The 9,056-nt window shown below is 39.0% G+C and overlaps 1 non-coding gene across 1 annotated transcript; it reads left to right on the forward strand.

Moving 5' to 3' along the window:
- Positions 1 to 746: 746 nt before the first annotated feature.
- On the forward strand, positions 747 to 853 carry LOC112781690 (small nucleolar RNA R71). The gene has a single exon (XR_003192451.1). It is a non-coding gene; the product is annotated as a small nucleolar RNA R71 (small nucleolar RNA).
- The last annotated feature ends 8,203 nt before the right edge of the window (positions 854 to 9,056 follow it).

Raw genomic sequence — 9,056 nt, forward strand, 5'->3', positions numbered from 1 at the left:
CAGTCTTCTCTTGGGTTCACCACTGTATCACCTGGAAATATACTTGCAGACCTCTCAGGTATTTGCTTGCTCAGTTGGCCCATTTACACCTCGAAGTTTCTAACGGAGGCTCTGGTTTCCTGCATAAAACTCCTCATCATCTCACAATTAGAATCTTCGTGGGATTTAGAGTTTGCCTGCTGACGTGGTTGTTGTTGCTGAGACTGAAATTGGTAGTTATTGTAATTGTTCTGTTGGAAGCTGCCTTGAGAATTATTGTTGAAATTTTGAGGTCTCTGAGGTTGGTCCCTCTACCCAAAATTTGGGTGATTTCTCCACTCCTGATTGTATGTCTTAGAATATGGATCATTATTGGAATTTCTAGGACCATTCCATATAATTGACCTATTCAGAAGAGGATTGAGCATAATCATAATTATCATTTTGCACAAATTACCTGTCATGTCATAAGAGACCTCTTGAGGAGGATTTTGGATGTTGAAAGCTGAGACATAAGCTTGTTCTGAGCAAGAATAGCATTAAGAGCTTCTACTTCCATAACACCCTTCTTCTGAGGAGCCTCAAAGTTCACAGGATTTCTGTTAGATGAGTATAAATATTGGTTGCTAGCAACTAATTCAATAAGCTCAATAGTCTCCTCTGGTGTCTTCTTCTTGTGCAATGAACCACCTGCGGAATTATCTAAGCACATCTTAGACATTTCACCCAAACCTTCATAAAAGATATCTAGTTGGGTCCATTTGGAGAACATGTCCGGAGGGCATTGCCTAGTCAGTAGCTTATATCTCTCCCAAGCTTCATAAAGAGTTTCACCATCCTTCTGCCTGAAAGTTTGAACCTCCACCCTAAGCTTAGTCAGCTTCTTTGGTGAGAAAAATTTAGTAAGAAACTCAGTAACAACCTTGTCCCAAGTATCCAAACTCTCCTTGGGTTGGGAATCTAGCCATAGCTTTACTCCATCCCTCAGAGCAAATGGGAAAAGCATGAGTTTGTACACCTCTGAGTTCACTCTATTTGTCTTCACAGTATCACAAATCTGCAGAAAATTAGAAATAAATTGATTTGGGTCTTCGTGGGAAAGACCGTGATACTAGCAGTTTTGTTGCACCAGGGTGACCAATTGTGGCTTCAACTCAAAGTTGTTCGCAGCTATAGGATGCACCACAATGCTTTTTCCATAAAGATCCGTAGTAGGAGCAGAATAAGAGCCAAGCACTCTCCTTTGTTGCTCATTCCCATTCGGATTTGCCACATTGACAGTTGCAGCATCATTAGGATCCATAGTAGGTTCTGCAGCCTTGTAAAGTCTTGTTTGTTGTAAATGCCGCCTGAAAGTTCTTTCAGGTTCAGGATCAAAGTCTAAGAGATGTTCTTTGTCTCTGTTCCTGCTCATAAACAAACAGAAGACAAGAAAAGATGGAACTCTCTACGTTAGAGTGCAGAGAATTCCCAGTGAGATAACCTATGTAAATAATTAAAATAAAAATACTAAATAGAATAAATAAATAAATTTCGAAATTTGTAGGCAAAATACGGACAAAAAAATTTGAAATTAACAAGAAAAATAAACAGGAAAAAATTGAAATAAAATTAACTAGGGGACACTAAACTTAATTTCAGAAATTAAGGAAAATTACTAGTAATAAATTCGAAAATAATAAGGTAGAAATTAAATAAAAATTAAACTAAAATGCCTAATATAAGAAATCAAGCAACTAATAGTTGTTAATCACTAACAATCCCCGGCAACGGCGCCAAAAACATAGTGCGGAATTTACAACCACAAACTAACCGGCAAGTGCACCGGGTCGTACCAAGTAATACCTCAGGTGAGTGGTACGCGAATTGTTTGTTACTATTTAAATGGCGCTAACAACTTGGTGCGCGTAACGTGATCTCAACACTTCTTCACAACTCCGCGTAACTAACCAGCAAGTGCACTGGGTCGTCCAAGTAATACCTTACGTGAGTAAGGGTCGATCCCACAGAGATTGTCGGCTTGAAGCAAGCTATGGTCATCCTTGTAAATCTCAGTCAGGCGGATTCAAATGGTTATGAGGTTTTGATAATTAAAAGATAAATAAAATATAAAATAAGATAAAGTTACTTATGTAATTCATTGGTGGGAGTTTCAGACAAGCATCTGGAGATGCTTTGTTGCTTCAGAACCTCTGCTTTCCTATTGCCTTCTTCCAACCATGCGTTACCTCCTTCCATGGCAAGCTGTATAAACGTCTCGGATGAAAACAAATCCATATGTGCTGTCACCGCACGGCTAATTATCTGTCGGTTTCCGCTAGCGTCGAAATAGGACCATTGTCCTTTTGCACACTGTCACCTGTGCCCCACATTCGCAGGTTTGAAGCTCCTTACAGTCATCCCTTCCCGGATCCTACTCGGAATACCACAGACAAGATTTAGACTTTTCGAATCCCAGGAATGCTGCCAATTGTTCTAGCCTATACCACGAAGATACTAATCTCATGGACTCGGTCCGTGTTTTAGACATCCAAGAGAGTATACTCCAGCTGTCGTCCAATGACTACGTTAAACATCATGTAGACCGCTTTGTGGTTATCAGGCACGCGATCTTGGCTAAGCGAGTAACGAAGATAGTGGGTGATTGTCACGGGTCATCCCTTCATTCTGACTTAACTGAATTAAGTACAAGAGTATATCTTGGAGAAGAAGTAGGCATGAATTGAATAGAAAACAGTAGTAATTGCATTAATTCATGAAGAACAGCAGAGCTCCACACCTTAATCTATGGGGTGTAGAAACTCCACCGTGGAAAATACATAAGTGAAAGGTCTAGGCATGGTCGTGAGGCCAGCCTCCAAACGTGTACAATGGTAAAGTCTCGGGACTAAATGTCCAGAGATTAAAAGCTTTAAAATAATTCTCTAAAAGTAGTTTTTATACTAAACTAGCAACTAGGGTTTATAGAAAATGAGTAACTAAGTGCAGATAGTGCAGAAATTCACTTCCGGGGCCCACTTGGTGTGTGCTTGGGCTGAGCATTGAAGCTTTTTCGTGCTTAGGCTGTTCCTGGAGTTAAACACCAGATTTGGTGCCAGTTTGGGCGTTTAACTCCAATTCTGGTGCCAGTTTGGGCGTTTTACGCCAAAAATTTTAGGCTGACTTTGAACGCCAGTTTGGGCCATCAAACTCGGGTAAAGTATGGACTATTATATATTGCTGTAAAGCCCAGGATGTCTACTTTCCAACATAATTGAACTTCTGTAGCTCCAGAAAATCCACTTCAAGTGCAAGGAGGTCAGAATCCAACAGCATCTGCAGTCCTTTTTCAGCCTCTGAATCAGATTTTTGCTCAGGTCCCTCAATTTCAGACAGAAAATACCTGAAATCACGGAAACACGCACAAACTCATAGTAAAGTCTAGAAATGTGATTTTTGAATAAAAAATAATAAAAATATAATAAAAAGTAACTAAAACATACTAAAAACTATGTAAAAACAATGCCAAAAAGGGTATAAATTATCCGCTCATCACAACACCAAACTTAAATTGTTGCTTGTCCCCAAGCAGCTGAAAACAAAATAGGATAAAAAGAAGAGAATATACAATAAATTCCAAAGTTATCAATGAACTTAGTTCCAATTAGATGAGCAGGACTTGTAGCCTTTTTGCTTCTGAATAGTTTTGGTATCTCATTTTATCCTTTGAAGTTCAGAATGATTGGCATCTATTGGAACTCAGAATTCAGATAGTGTTATTGATTCTCCTATTTCAGTATGTTGATTCTTGAACACAACTACTTTATGAGTCTTGGCCGTGACCCTAAGCATTTTGTTTTCCAGTATTACCACCGGATACATAAATGCCACAGACACATAACTGGGTGAACCTTTTTAGATTGTGACTCAACTTTGCTAGAGTCCCCAGTTAGAGGTGTCCAAAGCTCTTAAGCAACTCTTTTTGCTTTGGACCACGACTTTAACCGCTCAGTCTCAAGCTTTCACTTGACACCTTCACTCCACAAGCACATGGTTAGGGACAACTTGGTTTAGCCGCTTAGGCCAGGATTTTATTCCTGTGGGCCCTCCTATCCATTAATGCTCAAAGCCTTGGATCCTTTTTACCCTTGCCTTTTGGTTTAAAGGGCTATTGGCTTTTTCTGCGTGCTTTTTCTTTTTCTTTCTCTTTTTTCTTTTTTTTAATATTTTTTCGCCTCTTTTTTTTTCATTTTTTTTCTCAAGCTTTGTATTCACTGCTTTTTCTTGCTTCAAGAATCAATTATACGATTTTTTCAGATTATCAAATAACATTTCTCCTTTTTTATCATTCTTTCAAGAGCCAACAAATTTAACATTCATAAACAACAAATTCAAAAATATGCACTGTTCAAGCATTCATTCAGAAAACAAAAAGTATTGCTACCACATCAAAATAATTAAACTAATTTCAAGATAGAATTCGAAATCATGTACTTCTTGTTCTTTTGCAATAAAAACATTTTTCATTTAAGAAAGGTGAAGGATTCATAGGATATTCATAGCTTTAAGGCATAGACACTAGACACTAATGATCGTGTAATAAAGACACAAACATAGGCAAAACATAAAGCATAGGAAACGAAAAACAGAAAATAAAGAACAAGGAAATTAAAGAACGGGTCCACCTTAGTGATGGCGGCTAGTTCTTCCTCTTGAAGATCTTATGGAGTGCTTGAGCTCCTCTATGTCTCTTCCTTGCCTTTGTTGCTCCTCCCTCATGGCTCTTTGGTCTTCTCTAATTTCATGGAGGATGGAATGCTCTTGGTGCTCCATCCTTAGTTGTCCTATGTTGGAACTCAATTCTCCTAGGGAGGTGTTGATTGCTCCCAATAGTTTTGTGGAGGAAAATGCATCCCTTGAGGCATCTCAGGGATTTCATGATAAGGAATTTCCTCATGCTCTTGTTGAGGTCCATGAGTGGGCTCTCTTGTTTGCTCCATCCTTTTCTTAGTGATGGGCTTGTCCTCTTCAATGAGGATGTCTCCCTCTATGACAATTCCGGATAAATTGCATATGTGAAAAATGAGATGAGGGAAGGCTAACCTTGCCAAAGTGGAAGACTTGTCCGCCACCTTGTAGAGTTCTAGGGATATGATCTCATGAACTTCTACTTCCTCTCCATTCATGATACTATGGATCATGATAGCCTGGTCTATTGTAACTTCAGACCGGTTGCTAGTAGGAATGATAGAGCATTGGATGAACTCCAACCATCCCCTAGCCACGGGTTTGAGGTCAAGCCTTCTTAGTTGAACCGGCTTGCCTCTTGAATCTCTCTTCCATTGAGCGCCTTCCACACAAATGTCCCTAAGGACTTGGTCCAACCTTTGATCAAAGTTGACCCTTCTAGTGAAAGGGTGAGGATCTCCTTGCATCATTGGCAAGTTAAATGCTATCTTCACATTTTTCGGACTAAAATCCAAGTATTTTCCACGAACCATTGTGAGCCAATTCTTTGGGTTCAGGGTCATACTTTGATCATGATTCTTAGTGATCCATGCATTGGCATAGAACTCTTGAACCATTAAGATCCCGACTTGTTGAAAGGGGTTGGTGAGGATTTCCCAACCTCTTCTTCGAACTTCATGTCGGATCTCCGAATATTCACTCTTTTTGAGCTTGAAGGGGACCTCGGGGATCACCTTTTTCTTGGCCACAACTTCATAGAAGTGGTCTTGATGCATTTTTGAGATGAAAATCTCCATCTCCCATGATTCGAAGGTGGAAGCCATTGCCTTCCGTTTCCTCTTTCTAGAGGTTTCTCCGGCCTTAGGTGCCATTAATGGTTATGGAAAAATAAAAAGCTTTAGCTTTTCCCACACCAAACTTAGAAGATTTGCTTGTCCTCGAGCAAAAGAAGAAAGAAAGGAGTAGAAGAAGAAGAAATGAAGGAGATGGATGTGAGGAGAGGGTTCGGCCAAGGGGGATGTATTGTGTATGATGTGTGAAATTGAAGGTGGTAAGGAGTGGTATTTATAGGGTAAGGGAGAGAGGGTAACCATGTATGAGGGGTTGGGTTTGGGAGGGAAATGGTTTGAATTTGAATGGTGAGGTAGGTGATGAGCGGATAATTTATACGCTTTTTGGCATTGTTTTTACATAGTTTTTAGTATGATTTGGTTAGTTTTTAATATATTTTTATTAGTTTTTAAATAAAAATCACATTTCTGGACTTTACTATGAGTTTGTGTGTTTTTCTATGATTTCAGGTATTTTCTGGCTGAAATTGAGGGACTTGAGCAAAAATCTGATTCAGAGGCTGAAGAAGGACTGCAGATGCTGTTGGATTCTGACCTCCCTATACTCAAAGTGGATTTTTTGGAGCTACAAGAGTCCAAATGGCGCGCTCTCAATTGCGTTGGAAAGTAGACATCCAGGGATTTCCAGCAATAATTTATAGTCTATACTTTGCCCGAGTTTAGACGATGCAAACTGGCATTCAACGACAGCTCTCTGCCCTATTCTGGAGTTAAACGCCAGAAACAGGTTGCAAAGCAGAATTAAAAGCCAGAAACAGGTTACAAACTGGCGTTCAACTCCAAGGAAGACCTCTATACATGAAAGCTTCAATTCTCAGCCCAAGCACACACCAAGTGGGCCCGGAAGTGGATTTCTGCATCATTTACTTATTTTTATAACCCTAGTAACTAGTTTAGTATAAATAGAACTTTTTACTATTGTGTTAGAAACCTTTGGATCATTTTGGGATTTTTTGATCATTTTTAGATCTCTAGACCTCCATGGGAGGCTGGCCATTCGGCCATGTCTACCCTATTTTCACTTATGTTTTTTCAACGGTAGAGTTTTTACACACCATAGATTAAGGTGTGGAGCTCTGCTGTTCTTCATGAATTAATACAAAGTACTATTGTTTTTCTATTCAACTCAAGCCTATTTCTTCTCTAAGATATGCATTCGCACACAAGAACATGTTGAATGTGATGATTATGTGACCATCACCATTCTCAATTATGAACGTGTGCGTGACAAACACTTCCGTTCTACATGAAAGTAAGCTTGAATGCATATCTCTTAGCCTCCTGATCTACGATCAGAGTCTTCGTGGTATAGGCTAGAATTATTGGCGGCCATTCTTGAGATCCGGAAAGTCTAAACCTTGTCTATGGTATTCCGAGTAGGATCTGGGAAGGGATGGCTGTGACGAGCTTCAAACTCGCGAGTGCTGGGCGTGGTGACAGACGCAAAAGGATTACTAAATCCTATTCCAGCATGATCGAGAACCGACAGATGATTAGCCGTGCGGTGACAGCGCATTTTGGACCATTTTCACTGAGAGGACGGGATGTAGCCATTGACAACGGTGATGCCCAACATACAGCTTGCCATGGAAAGGAGTATGAAGGATTGGATGAAAGCAGTGGAAAAGCGGAGATTCATCAAGGAACTAAGCATCTCTATACGCTTATCTGAAATTCTCACCAATGAATTACATAAGTATCTCTATCTTTATTTTATACTTTAATTATATTTTAAATATTAAAACCTTATAACCATTTAAATCCGCCTGACTGAGATTTACAAGGTGACCATAGCTTGCTTCAAGCCGACAATCTCCGTGGGATCGACCCTTACTCACGTAAGGTTTATTACTTGGACGACCCAGTGCACTTGCTGGTTAGTTGTGCGAAGTTGTGACAAAGAATTAAGATTATAAACGTGCGTATTAAGTTTTCAGCACCGTTACCAAGGAATGAATGATCACGATTTTGTGCACCAAGTTTTTGGCGCCGTTGCCAGGGATTGTTCGAGTTTGGACAACTGACGGTTCATCTTGTTGCTCAGAATAGGTAATTTTATTTTATTTTTAAGCTTTTTATTTCTTATTTTCGAAAATAATACAAAAAAATTTTTTTTTCTTTTTCGTTTTTCCCAAAATAATTTTCGAAAAAACCAAAAAATTTAATAAAATCATAAAAACCAAAAATATTGTGTTTCTTGTTTGAGTCTTGTGTCAAATTTTAAGTTTGGTGTCAATTGCATCTTTTTAAGTTTTCTTAAAATTTTCGAAAACTCATGCATTTGTTCTTCATGATCTTCAAGTTGTTCTTGATGAATTTCTTTGTTTGATCTCTAAATTTTTCTTGTTTGGTGTCTTTTCTTGTTTTTCATATGCATTTTCAATTTGTTAGTGTCTAAAGTTTGAAAATTTCTAAGTTTGGTGTCTTGCATGTTTTTCTTTTCTTAAAAATTTTCAAAAATAAGTCTTGATGTTCATCTTGATATTCAAAGTGTTCTTGGTGTTCATCTTGATATTCAAAGTGTTCTTGCGTGCATTAGTTGTTTTGATTCATAATTTCTATGTTTTGTGTCAATTTTGTGTTTTTCTCTTTTATCATTCAAGTGGAATTAGAAAGCTAAGGGATATAAATTTTACCCACTTGAATGTTGTAAAGGATGATGGTAACTTAGGGGGAGGTATTTCTAACGAATTTGCAAGCTCCACTCTCTTGTTCTCTTCTCTGACAACTTCCACCTCTTTGCAAGTTTCTTCAACATCAACCTCTTTCTCTTGGTAGCTTTCTTCCAGTTCAATCTCTTCTTCATTGCTCACCAAGGGCATGGGAGGTTGTGCTTCTTTTTCTTGAATCTCCATCTCTTGATCGACCTCTTCCAAGTCCTTAACCATGACATGCCTTGGAGGTTGTACACCCTCCTCAACATCAAATGCGACCGTCTTGGAAGGAGGCTCTATGTCTTGACTTTCCCATGGAGGTACAGCATCTCTTAAGTCTGCAACCACTTCTTACTTTTTAATAATTGCTGCTTTGTCCAGTTGTTTAAGTATAAAATCGTACTCATCCTCAATGATTTTCTTTCCATGACAACTCCTTTCAACTACTCTTTCATCTTCAAGGGTTTCTCCTACCTTTACCCGTAGGGCCACCTCTAGCTCTTTATGAAGTATGGATTCACGAAGATGATTCCTTCTTTTTTGTTCCATATCAATAGCATAATTGGGATCATCTTGCTCTTGGACTGATGGATATGGGTGCTCTTCCATGGAGGGTGGTGATGGG

The sequence above is a fragment of the Arachis hypogaea genome, chromosome 19 (genome assembly GCF_003086295.3).
Source record: "Arachis hypogaea cultivar Tifrunner chromosome 19, arahy.Tifrunner.gnm2.J5K5, whole genome shotgun sequence".
Taxonomy (NCBI): domain Eukaryota; kingdom Viridiplantae; phylum Streptophyta; class Magnoliopsida; order Fabales; family Fabaceae; genus Arachis; species Arachis hypogaea.